The sequence below is a fragment of the Parus major genome, chromosome 2, assembly GCF_001522545.3.
Source record: "Parus major isolate Abel chromosome 2, Parus_major1.1, whole genome shotgun sequence".
NCBI classification, from domain to species: Eukaryota; Metazoa; Chordata; class Aves; order Passeriformes; family Paridae; genus Parus; species Parus major.
The window spans coordinates 51,536,887-51,556,833 of record NC_031769.1 but is presented as its reverse complement, the minus strand read 5'-3'; the positions used below and the strand labels follow the sequence as shown (position 1 = coordinate 51,556,833).

The window sequence follows — 19,947 nt, the reverse complement described above, 5'->3', positions numbered from 1 at the left end:
CTCCTTCTCTTTTGTTATCTGGGCATGCTGACACATCACAGCTTCCCTACAGCACTAGTAGGAAATGCCCCTCAGCAATCAGAGAGTTTGAAATCCCCATCTCCCCATGTCACACACCTCTGGAGACTGTTGGCCCACCCTACTATTCATCCCCACCATCAACTTCTGCTGTGCATTCAACAACAGCTGAGAAGCCTTAAAACAGCATGATCAATGCCTCTACTAAAATTGTCAATTCCTCGAGAGCACAAAAATAAAGAAGAGAACCAAAAGCTTTGGATTTAAGAAGATGCTCTACTGTTTAGAAACGTTCAGCTGAAAAAAAGAATTATGAAACAAAACAATGCCCCTTGATTATACTCCCCTGTTATTAAAAGGCTTTCAAAACAAGTAATAGCCATGAAATTAGACAAAATAAAAGTACACATTGCTTTGTCATGTCCTTCTGTCTTTCACAAGCCGCTAAATCTTATGGATATAATCCATTTTAGTCCCAAATTTACCAACTGCCTATAGTCTGGTGGCCCTTTGCTTTTACTGAAAAAGCGTATTTACACTGGAAATAATGCAGGGTGATCCCAAAGTTGGGCATGGAGCCACATCATCTTTAAAGGCAATCTCAGAGAAGTTAATCCACACTTTTTTCAGCTGTCTGTTAGAAGTACACACAGCAAAACTCTTCCAAATAGCTGAACTGTAAATCCTCTTCTCACAACCAGTCACCATGAATTTTCTACAACCACACAGAAGCTGGTTTCAGACTTAGTAGCTTTGCACGTAACAAAAAGTAATAAACTACATTATGCCACATACAGTGGAGACATTCCATTGTCTACTTTCTGTGATTTGGGATACAAGCACATGCAAAGGTCTCTTCCTAAGCCAGTTCTAATGCAGCTTTCATAGAAAGTTTCATTCTCATAGGCAATGCGAAAACCTCACAGCTTCACTCCTGCCTCCAGAACCATCACAATACACCAGCAGGTTATGCAGAGCAGGGATGCTGCAAGACCACTCTGAAAGGAGAAAGAGGTTCGAGGCTTCCACCCCATCTGCCTCCTACTGTGCCAGACAACACAACTCCAAGGTATTACAATACATTTTCTCACTCCTCCTTCCTCAAAGCATCTCAGCATTACAAACCTCAATTCAAGTCCCTCAGTTTGTGAATGGCAAACAAAAATAAACCAGTGTGCTTGTCTACCTAAATTGCCTGGCTCACATACCATGCAAAACCTATAGTGAGTCAAAGAAAGCATCCTCTGCACAGAGGCAGAATGTGTTGTGATTTCTTCACACATTTATTCCAGAAAGAATGACATTGCTCAGGGTTTATGGCAAAACTGACAGAAAGCCCTGCTGCCATCACCCCAGCCAGCCAGGAACACCCCATGGGCAGCAAAGCTCCAGTGCCCCACTGTGGCTGGGGCTCTGTCCCCTGTGCTGTATTCATCCCCTGCTCCAGGACAAGTGGCAGGTGTGCCTGTATGCATTCAGACTTTAACAGCAATAGTAGAAATGCTATCTTACGTATGGATAGATTTACTCAGGGGTACATTTATATTAAATTATGTGCTTCAGAACCGTAACTATAATTGAAGTGCACTTCAGGTAAATTGGAGAGTCTATGATCAGAAAGACTATCATTGCTCAGATGAACACTGTTTCCTGGATTTGTTCATTGGCTGTCCCTAGTCACCTATGAACTCCTGTCTTTACATTCAGATTGCACGTTTCCTGCCACTTTTGTTCAGGTTTCACATGCCTCTCATTTGTACATCTCAGTCCATGACTAGGTCTGCCACTTGCTATTGCAATGGAAGTCTAAACAACACTTATTTCAATAAATGCATATACAAACATATCATCTCAAGGGCCAGGAAAGTCAGAAGTATTATGTTTAGAAACTGTGTGATAAAGAGGTGAGAGAAACTGACTAAGGAATACAGGAGTTGTGCTGCTTGTTTTGAGACTACTACAGCCTATGTACACCTTCATTTTCTGTCTGGCAACAAGAGTCTGTCAACAAAATCACCCCTGCTCAGAGGATGAGTATTTTATTCTTAGATCTCCATATGAAATTATCATGATCCAGAAGAAAGGGAGGCAGAAAAGTCCACTCAGCAGTGAAGTTTTCTTAAGCTATTTTTCCTTCTGGAAATAAAGCAAATTGAAGTTGATTCAATTGATGTTTACTACCTCCCTGATTTCTATCTCTCTCTCTCACCTTACCTAACACCTTCTCTTTTCTCACCTGTCATTTAACATTAAGGTTTCTTGTTTGCTATGCAGCCCTGATAAGCCCAGCTATGCCTCAATCCCTTTTCCCTTCAGTTTTCCTATCCATCTCCTTAGTTTCTCCTATTATTCCACCTTTTCTTTCTCCCCCTCCACTTTTCATTTCCTTCAGGTTTGTCCCCCACCTTACAGAAGCCATTGCTGGTCTCTGAAGCTGATGCTTGATCCTCCTATCCTGCCTCTGTGTACCTTTGGGTTTTTTTCAGTTCATCATACAAGTATATTAACATAATCTTTATTCATGCCATGTCCTGCCTGAAGCAATCTTAAGACTCATATCCTGCTGGTCGCTGCCATCTTGCTTCAAATCCCCTTCTCAAAAACACTTTTTGCAAAGAAAACCCCGATCACAGTAAAGCTGGAATGCAAACAGCTAAGATCATTATGTCTTTTAAATCTCTACACACTTATGCACACATCTGCTTGTACATGTTTACATTTCTACTGTATCCTGGCCTCTGGCTGCAGCCCATGCTTCCTATACTGCTTCCCATTAACCCATGGTATAGTTTGTATATCAATTAGCCCAAAAGGTCTCCAGCCATGATGTGCAGTACAGGCTAGTAAAAGCAAGAAAATCAATTCAAGCTTGAAAAACTATTTCATTCAGTGCTCAACAGTTTGTTTCCAGAGACAGCAAATAATTGTGCTCAGCATATGACACCACTTGCAACAGGGGGCTGATCTAGCATTTGAGAACAGACAGAGCAAGTTTGGGGGAGATGGAGCTCCACATGTAGCCATGCTAGCAGAACACAGAACACGCTTTTCTGTCAATAAACAATCCTGTTAACAATGACAGAAGAGTAGGTATGTTGGTACAGAAGATGTACTTTTCTGTTCCTCTGTTGCTTCCCTTCTTCATTTGCCCCTGCCACAATCAGCCTCAATTAAGAGCAGCATGCTGCACAGTTTAGGCACTGTCTTTGCACTGAAGTTACTGGAACACCACTGAAGAGATCAGAATTACTTTTTTTTTTTTTTAAACTTCCACAGATTGATATTTGCAAGGGTTTTCAGTTTTTATAAAGATCAGAGAAAGATAAGTAGCACCGGTTATTTATGTCAGAAGTGTTTGTTCCTTCTGTCTCAACAAGTAAAATACGTAAGACAAACTGTATTTTTCAGGTTTGGTAATTACACCTGCCAGCTGAAGCTACTAGAATAGGAAATATATAAAATCCCTTAAAATAAATGCATGGGTTTGTGACTGTAAGATAAATACTAGGAAATTCTCATGTGTAAATTAGCTAAATAACCCACAAACCAGTATACAAATTAGACATTTTCTTTTCCCTTCAGAAGACAAAAAGAATGCAATATCATTAGAAAAATAATTAATATGTTAATTGAGGATTTTAATTGCCCAGAGACAAACCTCAGTTGCATTGAAATCTGGCTCAAAATCAGTTACATCTGTTGTGGAAAGCACTCCAGCTTTTTCAAGTAAAGACACAAAATCTTGTATATATTAATATAAAATGAAAACTCTGATTGTTTTACACCAAAGGCAAATAAAAATACAGCAACATATGATGCCATTTTCAGGTGCAAATTTTTCAGTATCCATCTGCAAATCTACCACATTGTTCTCAATTTGCAGCCCAGTTTTGGAAGTCATCAGGTAGGCAGAGTCTTCTCCCCAGGCCTCAGCTGGAGGGGAGGGTGAGGGCTGGAGAACTATGCCATGAAATGGAGTTTTCTGCCTCACACATATCATGAAATCCAGAATATTATGTGGACAAGGAAACCTGCATTCATGAATGATGGTTTTTTTTGTAATCTAAAATCAAAAGACCTGACCATGAACTTCCCTGTTTCCTACACTTGATGACAGCAAGCTGTGGAGGGTGGAGCCTGAGAGATGTGTCAAGGGGGCTCCACCCATGAGTAACCTGCTGGAGTCCAGCTCCACACAGTCACACCCAGATCCAGCCTCGGCCGGCCAGCTGAGCCATGGATGAGGTGTGGGTGGGCTCTGAACATGGGGCTGGTGGTGCCAGTCCAGCTCCTTTCAGAACTGGTGTCTGCCTCCTAAAAGAGGAAATATCCATGGCCGGCATTAACTGAGCTTTCATCGGGAAGTTTCATGGGAGAAAGTGCCCAACCAGTCCAGGCACTGCAAGAGACCAAACCTTGGTGAGTCAGTGTGACACAGTTCTCATCCCTGCTGTCCGTGGGGACACAGTTTACTCCCCAGGAGAGTGAATAAAGGTTGCTGATGAACTTTTAAATAAATTCTGCAGCCATGTAGTGAAGAGGAAGGCTGTTGCTGACAATGCTGACATGGATAAGGACGGCACCAGACACTGAAAGGCAATTGCTGCTCTTTAGCAGTGCCTGGAGGAGGGATGCCAAGAAGGACTAAAGAGTTTCCCTCTTTTTGCCCATCTGGAACCCTCAGAGACTGCCAGTGTGACTCATGACATCATTCAAATACAAACGAACATTTTTTTAATTACTAAAAGAAACTATGTAAAACAGTCTTCTAGCACAGTTGGCAGGCAGTTTGCAAAACCAGTGCAATGAGTATACAATGTCTGACTATATCCACTTAAGTTACAATATCTCAATGAAAGCTCAATGTGACAGGACAGGCCCTTGCATGTGACGGAATGTCACACCGGAGAGATCAGCAGGTACAGCAAGGCTAGAGACAAATCTGCTATCACTGCTCCTGTCCAGAGGACTTTGAGAAAAAGAAATCTGTACATCCCATACAAAATGGGATTTTATGAGCTAAAATTTTAGGTTTGCATTATGCTTGAAAACTAGCTGGTAGGGAATTTCAAGACCAACTAAGCTCTCCTCTCATAAATAACTTTCAGAAAGGATAGTGATAAACAAGCTATGAAAATTTTACCCATGGATTAAGTGTGTTCTGTATTCCACATAAACACAGCTAGTGAGTGTATTTAATAGAAAATTCATGCAGCATGGTTCCAGTGGAACAAGGGGATGTGAGAGAGAAAGCAGCAATGAGCTATTTTCCTGGTTTGGAAGCGTTCTTACTTGCCTGACTGTGCTTTGGGCTCAGATCCAAATTTTCTATGTCCAAAAATGATCAACCTTTCCACCACGCCAATGTCACCTCCACTTACTGGTTTCTCAAAGTCTGTATTATTTCCATGGTGATCTGCTGGCTCTGTCCATCTCACCCTATGGCTCTGGTTTCACTTTGGCTTTCCTCTGGCCCACAGCTGCAGAAAGCAGCCCCCTTATACTCCAGAAAAAGGGTTTGTAACCAGATAGTTCATGTCCCCGGTCCTCCCTGCAGGACCTCATGGCCATTAGCTCTGGCAGAGAAGGTGACAGACAAGGGTGCTCTCTGGGCTGTGGGGTTGGGTTCTGCCATGGCCTGAGAGAGGAGTAACAACACGAGGTTGGTCCTTGGGAGCCAAGAGGCAGAAGATGTGTGGAGGATGCCCAGCAGCTGTGCCCAGTGCATGGTCACCAAGTGCAAGGACAGCATGCTGGGCCTCTGGAGCACAGGGAGTGCCTTGGGGCCAGCACCCAAAAGCCTTCCTATGAACGATGCTGGGTGGAGGATGATGCTGCACATGGTGGGTACCATCACCCCCATGTGTCAGAGTGCAACCACCCAGCAATGCAGCACTCAGAGTACCCCATGGCCGGATAAAAGGGAGCATCCTCCTGTGTCCTGCTGCCAGAACTGGCCCAGGGCCAGCCAAAGACATCCAGGAGGAAATCCCTGAGGAGCTGTTGAAATTTCTTGGAGGGAATTGACAAAAGGAGACCAGGTAATGGACAAGGTTGGTGGAGGTTCTCTGCCTGCAAGGCTACCTTCAGAATTCATTGTAAGGATGAAAATCTCTTTCAGCTACATAGCTGTAACCAGATCGAGATTAATGCTTTCTCAAGGAGCAGTGCAGAGCTCCTTGTCCACATTCTCTGTGGAGTCAGTGGGAGCAGCCATAAGAAAGGAAGCACAGAGATGTTTCCAGGGCTCCCAGGACTTTGAATCACCCATTTGTACAGGAAGCACGTGCAGGAAGGCTTCTTGCCCTCAAGGTAGATCAGTCCAGGGGCATGAGATCAGTCTCAGAAGCTCCTGAAATGACTCTAGGTAGAGCATCTGACTAGAGCTTGGGCATCTCCTGGGAGTTGTGATCAGCCTGTGAGAGGAGAGGCCATGTCTTGCTCATGTGCTCAGGGAATAGCAGATTGCCCCACCGAGGTCAGGAAGGAGTTTTTCCCCTGGGGTAGATTGGCAGGGGTCCCCAGGGGTGTTTGCCTTTCTCGGCAGCATTGACCCTGACCACTGATGAGGATAGAAGCATAGGAATAGAGTGAGCTCTGGAAGACAAAAAGTGTGCTTGGCATCAATATGTGCCACATTTCAGAAATTCACTACAGTTTGACACACCTCCTCTGCTTTTTCTTTTGTGTGTGGTTGGTCCGGATCATTCTTCATATTCTCTTCAGGAAACAGGAGCTGCTTGGCATGCATTCCTGCTGCTATTTTCTGTAGCTCTGTCACTTTGCAAGACTGCAAAAGATGTATTTTCAAGCTAAATTGAAGAACACATCAGCCTGCTCCTGGCTACACATGCACATTGTGGTAATGATTGTGAGCATTGGCTCTGAAACTGATCCAGAAAAACAAGAACATTCTATTTTCAGTTGTAAACTTTGTGCTATGTGTCCTCTTAAGTTTTTGAAGCTGAGATGTCCCCATGATGGCAGGCAAATAACAGCCTCTGTATTACTTAATTTATGGTGAGCATAGGAAACAGAACCGAGCAGTTAAGCCACGTTAAACCCAGAGCTCTGCATGACAAAGTTTGACCCAGGTCTGAGGGGACACATCTCCTGGGCCCTTGACAGGAGGTGGTGGGGCTGGGGGTCCCAGGGGAGGCCAGTCCCAGCCACTGAGGCCTGTGAGCACCCCCAGGACCTTGTCAGGACTACTCTTCAGTGCTCATGTGCTCTTCTTCAGACACTGGTGGTTGGACACTTTGGAGACAGAGTATTGGGCCAGAAGGACCTTCCCTCTGAGGGAGTGCTGCTGTCCTCAGGCACTTGTGTTTTACTAAATCTTTCAGAGGAAAACAGGTTAAGACATTTCTGAAAATGAGTACAAGAAGTAAAAATAAAAACTACATTGAAAAAATTGACACCTTCAAAATATTTGAAACCATTTAGATGAGAAGCACATCCTGTATCACACTGAGGGCTTGATCCCTGGGCCTCACTAATGTCAAAGGTTTTGCCATCCTGTGAAAACCCAATTCAGCTGGATGAAAAGAAAATACTTTCAAAAACCATACATCACACATACTTTTTTTACATTTGTGCAAATTGTCCCATTAATTTGAGGTGACCTACAGGGTGACAAAGCCAATGGCTAGGCCGGAGCACTGCTTTGGATATTCAGTCCCTTTTGTTAGTGCAGGGACGGGAAGAAATGCCATCAGAAATTACCTAAGCAAATACTAGCACAGAAAATAGGGGGTAGGATGAAGTACAGGAGTAGGGAAGGAATAATTTATCTGGAAGGGATCTACAATAGTCACGTAGTTGTACTGTCTGGCTACTTCAGGTATTATAAAAAATTTCAGCATTGTATTAAAGGCATTATTCCAAAACACTAAAAAAGAGTCACAGGCTGGAAGCATCGACCACCTGTAATCTTCCTGCAAAGCCTGACCTCATTTCCAGAGAACATATGATTACTTTTTCCTCTTGACTTCCAAGTTGAGCTCCCTGTTCAGCGAAGTAGTATTAACAACAAATAGCTGACATTATTATAAATGCTGAATTATGAACATTATTTGGGGGTTGGACCAGATGATCTTTAAACGTCCCTTCCAACCCAAGCCATTCTGTGAAAAAATGCTGACATATTAAGGTGAAGTTTAGAATATAGGTTTAGAATATAGGTTTTGAACCAACATCCTCCATGAAGCAAGGAGACATGAGCATAGAGCAAAGCCCATTATTTCTGCCCATAACAAGGTGACATCTCACACATGCCTACTAAGACTCTGAGATACTGAAGAGAAAATGAGACAATATTCACTACTGTAGTAAGTTGTGGTCTCAGGACAGAGTCTTACTGTATATCAAATTTCCTTCAGTACAGGAAGTAGGAGTTTTAAAGAGGTAACAAGATCTTAGGGTATTTTCATTGCCTAACAAGTGGGAAGGACAGAAACCAAGAGCCTGTGAAGATTAACTTCAGGGGTGGGGGGACAAACATTCCAGGATTGTTGGCAATGAGGACTGACCAACAGCAGTGCTGAATTCTTGGTCTGCAAGGAAAGATGGTAGGAAGGGTGCCCACAGGTCATTAATTCCTCTGAAGATGAGCAGCTGTTTGATATACTGTGCAGAAGCAGAAGCCAACCAAGCAAAAAAGGAGCATAGAGAGAGAAAAATACAGTTGGAGGAACATTCTCTGTAAGCAAAGGATGCTTCCAGCAGTACTATAGCCAGGGAGAAAGGGAGACTTGTCCATTTCTACATAGGATATGACAGTAACTGAAGCCCTGGGGAAAGAAACCCTGAACAACAGCAAGCTGGACAACTCCCAAAAGCTTCTCCTCCAGAGACCACTCAACTAATTATCTCTAGCATCACTTCCTATCCTCAATGGAGGGATCAAGTTCTGAAAGAGTCAAATTTCTTCTTGCTTTGGCAAGCCTCTGGGAAATTAGACTTTTTTACAATCTCTTATTTCACCTCTGGATTTTGTCAGGCTATTCACCATCATCCTTGGCTGTATACATAACACTACAGCTACTGACAGCACACAATGAAAGTGAAAGCAACTTGGTATTGTTGCACCTATAGTAAGAGGAAAAGTCTCAGGGTTCATATTGTTGTATCACCAACATTAGTTACCCACTTTTGAGGATATGTGGTGAAATGATGTGTATGTCTATTTTTTCCCTAATAGCTTGGTTAGCAATGACATTTTCCAGCAGAACTGCTCCATAGACATTTTTGATTACTTGTTTCGCTTTTTTTTTCCTTATTGATAAATTTCATGCATCAGCACAGGCATCAGCAGTTCAACCACAGGGCTCAAAAGACTTCTGCAAGTTCTGGGACAGCTGCAGGAACAACAGTTGCCAAACTCCTTCTAGAGTCTTGCCACTGGGACTCAGCACTGGCCTGAGTAGAAAACATTTTGCTTTTTGATGAAGTGGAACTGTGTGTACCACCACATCTTCAGATGGAGTAACTTCTCATTGCTCCACTGGCTCCAATATACTATAATCAACAGCTGGCTGAAGGAACTGGCTTCAAATCTTCAGTTTCTCCCTGACAATCGTGATTTTCCTAGTGATGTGGATACTTGGCAGTACATTGACTTAAGTAGAAAGAACAGGTTAACACAGTCCATCAGCCACTTAAGAAATGAACTTGGATCTGAACTGCAGTCCTAGAAGATCAGTGGAACACTAACATCTGCAAATGAATTAATGCTTACCAAATGAAGTTTACTACTGAAACAGGCATGAGTAAATAGTGAGCATATGTATCCCTTATCCTGTTTCTATAACCCTACAGTTGCAAATGCATTTTCAGGGTCTATTTAGCATCATCATGTGGCTAGGGCAGAAAGAGATGGGAATAGATTTGACTTGAACAAACAGCACATATGATAGTGCCATAAAATATTATGGCATTTTGTATCCAGCAGCATGTTAAAGCTATTAGACCTATAGTGGGAAAAGGTACAAGACAGAAAACTTTGTTTAGCACTGCCTAAATGCCATTACTCCCATCTGACTGCAACAAGCCACTAAAGCCTTTGTCTGCAAATCAGCGTGCTTCAAGTATAACAAATTGCTGCTGGACCCCTCTGGAGCTGGCAATCTCCTCAACTTATCTGATGAATTGTGACACAGAAACATCCAACTATCTATTAGCAGCACCAGCAAGATCTTCCCCCAGTTGCTCAGTGCAATGATCAGTATCTACAAACCACAGCTTACATTTAATTGGTGGAGGAAGGGAGACAAGCAGCACACCCAGTAATAACAAGCTTTTATTGTAGATGATAAACACCAGACCTTTTTACTTCTTTTTCTAAAGCACTACCAAAAATCTCAGGACTACACTGCCACAACATTAGCCTTCCTAACAGCTGGTCAGGCAGCAGCCAAGATTCAGCATCCTTATTATTTTGATGTAAATATCCCGCACTCCAATTTCACCCTCTTTTTACTACACATGTTGTAAAACAACAAACTGGCATTATCTATGCCACTGTCATGCATGTATTACCTTATAAAATGCTGGATTTCAATAGTTTACTAAATATTGAAGTTATGGAAAAGGGATGTTTGAGAGGTAGGTCTACTATATAAATGAGTTTTGCATCTCTGTGCCAGGCTGTGATAGATTAGGCTTTTATTTGCTTTCTCATAAACACCCAGGCAAAGGTTAACACAACAGGATATATTTAGGATTGCACCAGGCACTTTTTTCAAAGCAATACTGAAAGACCAAGTTATTAATGGAAGATACAAAAAGGAAGAGATTAATTTTTTCTCCTTGAAAAAAACAATACCAAATCAGAAGCATTATTTCTGCTAACTTGATAGTTCCAGCTCACTTGGCATGAAACCTCTTGGAGTACACCAGCAGCAAGTCTCAACAGGCTTATTCCTGGGAACCCTAAAAGTAGATAACCAGTGCCATCTCTGAAGTTACAAGCAAACTAAGTATCTAGACAAGCTGAAATTTTCTACACAGATGAAATGGAAAGCCACGATGATTACTGGATACTACTAATCACTGATTATCCAGCAGTCCATTTTCACAGTACTTCAAGCTGGCTATAAGGAATATATCTTTATACCTGGTAAAAGTGATAAATAGGATAATGAATCAGGAAGAGGTGACACTAGACTTTATAAAAGGCCACTGAAGAAGCCAAGCACTAGATCTCAAAAAGACAGACTTGAGGACATGTCAGATCATCCTCACAGAAATCTGCTCACAGGTACAACAGCCCAGTGAGCCCTACCTAGACCACCAACTTCTCACTACTTGCTGTGCACTGTCTTCTAAATGGAAAGAGCAAGATGAAACACATTTTTTAAATATGGGCCACTTAAATAATTCCCATCCCAATAGGGTCAGACCAGCTATGTTCCATCTTCTCTGCTTATCTCAAACAGTCTTCAAAAGATGACCTGGATGAAAGTTACTTGCAATTGATTATGTTCTTCAATTTTTAATAAGACCTAGGAAATAATAGGGTGAAATTCCTGTACTGCTGAGGAGGATTATAATTTCCTATTTAAGTTCTAGGTAGCAAAATATTAGCTCCATTAATAATGTTTTGCTTTCCTATTAATTTTATCCTATAAAAAAGGGACAACAGATTAAATTCTAAGAAAAATAAATCAAAGCAAGGTCTTATTCGCATATGCTTGACAGCAGTTAATTTTTTTTCTTTTAGGAATTGAAATTAAGAGAGCAAAATTTTCTCAGAAATATAGGTATCAAAGATAAGAGAAGAATGTTTCTGTCTCTGCCTTCATGACTGTTATTTCCCATAAGGGGCAAAGTCAAAATAACTTCTGAGTATAATTTCTTCCAAAACAACAGTTATTTACTTGACTACATTTCATCATTTCTGTAACCCTGTGAATTTTAAGGACATTCTTACCTTTAAAAGTTCAGCAAATACACTTTTTTTTTTCCCCCTGAGGAACTGACTTATTTCCTCTTCTGTGCAAGATCTCTATATAAAAAACCTGCAGTGCCATGAAGAAGAAGAGAATCAGTAAGATTTTCTTAAAAACCTATCGTTCATATAAGCCCTATGGACTGCAGGTTCTCAGAGATCACCACAGTCCCTGAATTGACTGCAGCTGAGCTGTGGATAACAGGAGCAGACATCTCAGTTTTAGAACAATCTAAAAAACCTCATGCAAAGCAAGGGGGAAAAAAAGAATCTTTTCAGATAAAAGAATTTTGAAATCAATAAGAGAGAGAAGGAATTCTTACCAGCTCCTAAATTACAACATTGTCAGGTGAAACTAACACTCCAAATGAAAAAGTTCTTAAGAATAATGGAAGATTAAGTTTTGAATTTGAACATCATTTTGTTTGTATGTTTTCAGAGTCCAGAGATCAGTGTACTAAAGAATCTCCTTTGTATCATGAAATTAGTGTTTCCTGTCATTAGTTCCCTGTGTAGTTTTTTCCTAACTCTGCCTGCTCTCTGCAATTGGTGCTTAGAGACTTAAAAGACTAGTTTTCCTGTGCAGTACCTTCTCTCTGCTTGCCTCAGGCTATGCCTCAAATCATTCCACCTCAATGGCATGGACATGATCTCAAAAGTACAGCTTTATAGGCCTGTTAGACATCCTACTTATTTATAGTATTGTTCTATTACCTTGAAAATGAGATTCCTTCACGACATAGTGAAGAAAAAAAATCAATGAAATAATCAATGATAGGCAGCAAACAAGCTATCATCTGCTATTTGTCTCATCACACAGATTTGACTGTGCCTACAGTTTAAACAACATACTACTATTAAGATATCTGTATTGGATGCCATAGGCATACAAAACTTTATGTTTGGCTTATTCATAATTGAAGACAATGTATGAACAACAATCTCATTTAAACAACCTAATTTAAAAAATCCTCCAGTAGATTAATTTTTGTATTGATATTCCATCTGATATCAAGATTTTACACCAGTCATCTGACCCTAAAGAACATTAAAATGTAAAAATCAGAATTTTTATATTTTCAATTAAAAAATAAAAATCAGAATAACAATTCTCATTCCCTTGATTCAAAATAACAAGTTAACTCGCTCTTTCTTCATAAAACTTATTATGCACAATCATTTCTTTGTTATGGCTTATTCTGTTCTTTTGGTACTCCTTAGCTGTCCCAAATAAAATTATATGGTACATAATAAGTATGTTCTTTATGTTCATAATAAGTGTGTTCTTTCCACTTCTGCCATTAAAACATCTGAAAACGTACATGGTTGGAACTATCTTCCAGTGATAGAAAATGCAATTGCATCTTAGTCTTGTTTAGGCTAGTCTGAGCCTAATCAGCAGGTTTGTTAAAACTAAGACTAACTCCCTCTCTAGAGGCCACATCACTGTCTGACCACAAACAATGGGGGCCTGTGACAGAAGACAACACTTAGTGTGTATCAGTCTCAGTCTGTTCTCACAACTTAGGAGAACACAGTAGATAATCCACTAAAATCAGTGTGGATCCGTTAAGGGATGGTAACTCCAGTGGGAATAGGAGAAGGCAGATGGCACTGTGCTGGGCTTTCTTAGGAGTCTAGGTCCTGTAGCAGCTACTGTGTAGAGAGGGAGCATAGAGGGAGGGACAGGGCAGCAGATGAAAACCTGTCTAACTCCTTGTCCACCAGAAAGTCTGGGGTGCCCAGCTGTAGAAGATGCTAAGTGTGAGAATGATGCAATATTCAGTTTAAATCAAGAGACAAGTTTTTTGTCCTTACTCCCTCCAGCACTGCGCTTCAAGCCTGGGCATTCAACTTGACACAGAACATCAGGCAGGCTTCTTGAATGTCATGCAGCATGTCAAGATGTCATCCCCTGAGGCCCTCAATGGCTGGCAGCTATTATTACTCTTAAAAGGCGTGCTATCTTCTCGAGGTTTGAACTGAAGTGGCTGTCTCCTGGAAATAGCCCATCTCCTCATTTGCACAGCTGCTGCTCAAGCAGTGTGGAGTGGAGAAGCTTGAAAAAGAAGAGATGCTTGGGGCAGTCTTATCTACAGCCTCTTACACAGCCTAGGCTGTTTCTTAATATTACGCATGCACCAGATTTGTGTTGATGACAGTTTTACCCAATGTACCAGCCCCTTATTTCCACTGTGCACGTTCGCCTGATGGTGCCTGATTGTTGCAGCTACTCTGATTTGCAGCCAGAACAGCATCTGCAGAATGCAGTCTGCAGAGGTGAGTATTTTTAATGCATATTGCATCATTAGAAACAGACTTGAAAACTAAATCCTGGAACTAGCCCATGGTATTAATCCTAATCTAGTTTGGGCCCAGTTCCAAATGGGTGACTACATATGCAAACATTCGTCTGAGTGTACAATTGGCTGTTATGAACACAAAATTAATTCTTGTCCTCATGCATGCATAATTTACACACACTGATTTAGGTCCCAAAGTAATTCCCTAGCAGAATTCCAGTGATCAGATTTAACTTGAAGACTGGTGTTAAAAAAAAACAACACCACAGTAATATATTCTTAAAACAGACAAAAAAGGAAGAAACTGAGAAAATAATTGCTGTTTCTATAACTAAAAAAACCTCCAAAAATTTCCAGTATAAAACTATTATTTTAGAGGTGACTTCTGAGTTTTTTCCCAGATCCCCCAGTTAATTTCCCCCATACTATTTAATTTCTACTAATATGCATTTGATATTGTGGCACATAAGCATAGCATCATCCATTAAAAAGAATCAGCAGGATGAGAATGCTGTTAAGTAGAATGTTTTCTATCAGGTATATCTGAGTTTCATGTTTTAATGCACAAAACCCAAAATGCCTCTCAGGAACCAATAGTTGGCTTTTCAGATCTGAAGTGAAATGCTGAACAAGTGAGCCCAGTGAACCAAAAATGAACTGTGAATCATAATCTAAGAAAGACCTAACTGGCATTAAGAAAATCAAGAAGCAGAGGCTAGGCAAATTGTGATGATGAAAAAACAGAGAGGAATTATTTCTCTTCAGGTAATTTTCATGATAAATTTGTGTCCTTTCCAAAATAAAGTAGTAAACACATTGATTAAACATATGCCAGGTCCATGTGTCTGGAATATTGCATTCTCTAACAAGACCATATAGAAATCATGCAAAATCATCATCAAGCATGCCATTAGAACAGAAGTACCCTGGAACCAGGATCTCTGCAGACTAAACCTGATTTTTCCATACAATTGCCATACTGATTTACCCTTTGCGTCTCATTCATTTAAAAGGAAAAAGGGGCATTGTTTAAGCTACAAGGGATTCTTAGGGGAATCCTTTATTTTGAAAGGTGTGAGATTTGTTCTTCAAAAACTCACTTTACAGAAGCAAATGTTCAGGCAGGTAAAAAAAACCCTTGGAAAGCTAATAATTTTTTTTAAGTAACATACCGAGGATACTAAATTTTAAAGTAGAATTCAAAGACTGATCTTCACTCAAGTCAGTTTGTTCTCATCTTTAAGTTGGGTAGAAACAGGTCTTGTATGTGACAAGAGACATGTATGGGGAATGGTTTTGAAATAACCTCACATGAAAAAGGCTTCCCAGAGCTACTGATTCTGCAGGCAAGCTGCAAAATATAACCTGGAATTTCCCCTGCATATTTCACTATCCTTCATTCCAGATCACCATGATCAGAACACACTTTGAAATGTGCTAATGTACTTTATATTCAGTTAACAGAGGTGAACATTACCTCACCAAAACCAAAGATTTTAGAGATTTCAATTACTCAAATTATGGCACATTCTTAACTACAGGAAGCAAAACATCAAAGCTAGTCAAAGAAATTATGTGTTCATAATCAAGCTGGTATTTAAAAATACAATCAATATACTTGTTAGAGTTTGATACTTGTAAGGATTTAGGAAAATCTGTGCCAGAAGAATCATTCTGCATTTTGACCTTTTTAACGTAACAGAGTCCAGCAGTAAGTCATTCTAATATTAGAAGTATTTATATCACCATGTTGCATAACTCTTGATTTATTTTTTTATAAATAAAACATGTACCATATGTATGTGTATATTTATCCTTATTTGTCAGCGTAATTTATGTATGACATATTTCCAAAGATTGATTTTTTTTTAAAATAAAAAGCCCTGCATACCGTAAGACAATCTTAAAGTGAAATTGTGTTTACGGTAACTTAAACGATCAGGCACTGCTCTTTAAATGAATTTAAATGATGCATTTTTCCACTGCCAAACACATCTGAACATTTCACCTTGCCTTGACTGATAGGTTGCATCTGGCAGTTTCTCCAGACAATGTGGTGTTTTTCAGTCTAGTGGAAATATGCTTTTTAGGTCTTATTTAGAGGCAACGAAGGAAAATATCTGAGTTGTAAGAAAGAGTATTTTAAGTATTTGACAGAAAACCCCACCTATTTTCAGAATGTTCAAGAGGGTTTAGGGGATAAATAGAGTTATTAACTAAGATTTAATTACAGCTTTTACAATATCTGGTATTCTTCCAGCCCTGGAGCTGTATGAACAAGTAAAAATCTTTCCTTTCTATATTGTGAGTTTCTAGTTTTCATTTTTCAGAGTATTTGAAAAAGGTCAGCCCTAAAGGCCTAAAAGTCACAAGACAAATTTAAAAATGGTTTTCCTTCCCACAAACCTTTATTTCATAAATCAATTTCTTGGCTCCAGGTTTTTGATTAGTTTTTAAGCATCTGGGATCAGCAAAAAGAACTAGAGACAAATGATATGAAGATGCAAGTGAGGATCTCGCAGAGAAAGAAATGCACCTTGAGCTGCATTGGCTGCCCCCTTTCCAGCTCTCATCAAAGGAATAATGTGAGCACATCCAGGGCAGACTGAATGGGGCACACAGAAAACCTTAAGACAGCTGTCATTCACAGAAATGCCCTTTCCCAAATCAATTCCAAGGGTTTCCAAAACATTGCTACAATGGAAACTTTAAATAAAATAATTACAATGATCACACATCCAGTTTCTAGAACTCTTTCTCCTTCAGTAAACACTTTTACAAAAGCATTTACTTTAACTGAAGGAAACTACTGACCATTTTATCAACTTTGTCCCACCTGTTTTTTACATCCATCTGTAGATGTGAAATCAAAGCAATCGCATCAGGTTAGCAGTGATGCAATGAAGATCCCTAATCAGTCAGACCTTTCATATTAGTACATGTTTCACTCTAGCAGAAAGTGAAGTGAGGACTACATTTTCCAAAGGCTACAAGTCCATGGTTTTTCCTAATAACAATTTAAATTATTCATTTATTTATTATGAATAGCTATAAGCAGTGAAATTCTAAGAGATTCATTTGGCATACAGAGATCAAAAAGAGCCCTCTTGGCAAAAAGTATCCAAACTTGCTCATTATGCATCTTTTGCATTTCCCCCACCAGTAGCTGTATTTTAAGCAATACATGTCCCTATATGAACCAGATTTAAGAATGAAAAGTGTCTGAAGAAAACTGGAAAAGCTTCCCATCAGATTTATCTTGGGCTTCTGATAATCTTGGGCTCCTTAATTTCAAAGCCAGAATACTGTAGCAGTACCAGAAGCAATGGATAGGATCAATAGCCCATCATAACAGCAGTTATAAAAAGATAGGAAAGTAACTTGTTCAAAAGTGCTTAATTTAAAAGGAAAAGGCAGAAAATGGAAATATTAATTATCCTTACTTGGTAAATGGTGAAGTACAGCATCCCACTGCACACCACATGACATTCCACAACAACTCAGAAATAGACCCCTTCCCACTTAAGCGTTGATTCCCTGCCTTTGCTTTAAGGTAGTCTTTCATATCGTTTGAAATAGTTCTACCCTCTGAATTAGGAGAGCTCTTACTGATGAAGATAGTAAAAGAAAGCCTGTCAAAATCCAACATATATTCAAAAGACTATGTGATAAATTGTGACATAAATCCACATTTCTCCTTGAAAAAAAATCATCTGGTCATGTAAGTCATGGGAATTTTTGTGATCTTCTATGTATTTTTGTATTTGGAATCAAGGAAACCTCAAAATGTTTTCAAGACATTGGCATGTATTCTTCTGAAAAGGTCTTTTATTCATAAGTGGTGCAAGCCAATAATGATGGGAAATGGTTGTTTCTGCTTACACCAGAATTTCTTGTTATCGCTTAATAGTCAATCACCACTGATGTACAGCTTTAATTATACCATTACACAGTTATCACTTCAACATCTCACCCCTGTTTGCTCTTGCTTTGCCACTAAACTAAGTGGATTACAGCTCACAGTATTCCCTGTAAAAATCCACTTTATTTCACAACTGGCTAACTGAAGCCATAGCAGATCTTTATATGTGTGCACTATTATGAACTACAGCTAAGCAAGATACTTTGAAAACTTACTACTAGTAGATCCCAACTCAGATACAGAAAGTTCCTTGTTATGTCTTGACACATTCCACTAAGTAAACAGATTCTCCTTGAAACATCACTTGCAAGTGCCTTGACAGCAACCAATCATCCACCAGGGACTGGGGAAATACCCTGGTTTTTTTTTATAAAATCTTCTGGTTTTATAAAATCTTTATAAAATCTTCTGGTTCATTCTTCTTGATACTAAATGGATCTTACAAAACATATTACATGTCACAGTCTTCAGCCTACTGTCCAAATTACTACACATCAGGTAGAAATGGTTAACACCATACTGAGCCAGAGACAACATGCCCTGCAATGAACTGTCTCCATTCTGCCTACTGAAGAGTCATAGTGCTACAGAAAAGCCCCATAAATAATGCATCCCATCTACCAACTTTTTTATGCACTGAGCACAAAGCATGTGGAAGATGTGCACAGCTTTCCTAGAGATTCTTCAGGACTGAAGGCAGCCTTCTTATCAGCAGGAGTTGGTAGACCATCACCTCTCCTTTGTGTTATGCAAAAATGCAAAGGCACTTGACTTCTACAAGAAGCCTCCTCCCTTAGGGTATTAATCTGGGGCTGATTTAATTTAATTTCATGTTGAATTTCACTAATGTTTGGGTTTTTCTATTTTGTGTGCCAGACCTTTTCTCACTTCTCAGGTAGATCTGGAGAGTGAACTTGGGCTGGCAGCTCTTGTCAAAGTTCCCAACATGTGTGTCAAAATGCTCACCTCTTCTATAGTCTGACTAAACCAGTCTCTACCTATGGTGGCCTAAGAACCAACATTTGAAAAGGGAAAGCAGCCAATTGTCCCATGTGAAATGAAACCAGGATTTCTACAAGTCTGTTTCCTGAGATAGAGGCTGCCAAATTCCCAAAAACTTCCTGTGTGTACAGAATAATACAAACTGAATATATTTCTCCTTTACAAACAACACAGACAAGTTAAAAATTAAAATACAATGGTCAAAAAGAAAAGAAAGCAAGGATGTCTCCTTGTAACTGCTGTGAGTGTAATGAAGATGTAGAAATTAATGTGGCCCAAGTTCACCATGGATTTAAAGCTCCTTACATAAAATTAGGTTACCATCAATTTAAATGTCAGCTGTTACAAATACTGAGCTCTCCTTAAAATTACAACGTGTAGACCCCACAAAATTACTTTCTCACATACTTAACACACTTATGACTAGCTTCATAGATATCCTTTTTTCTTTAAAACATAAGGCAGCAATTTGCATGCCTCCATGGAAAGCAGGAGTAGCCCAAAAGTGAAAATACAAGCTGATGATTTTACAAATTTCTCAGATTTAAAGTTCTGCAAGGCAATTCCAAATTAATAGGATCCAAAATTTAGGAAGATATTAATGAGGAGTGATAAAACCTTCTGACTTGCTTTTCATAGCATCACAGAGTCATCAGCCTTGGAAGATACCTTTGAGATCATCAATGCCAATTGTCAACCCAGCTCTACCATAGCCCCTAAACCATATCAACCAGATCCAGCCACCTCTTACA

At 39.8% G+C, this 19,947-nt stretch overlaps 1 protein-coding gene across 5 annotated transcripts in view; it reads right to left on the bottom strand.

The window, feature by feature from the left end:
• Positions 1–19,947, bottom strand: part of HECW1 (HECT, C2 and WW domain containing E3 ubiquitin protein ligase 1) — a 263,533-nt gene that overhangs the window by 188,972 nt on the left and 54,614 nt on the right. The window lies entirely within an intron of this gene.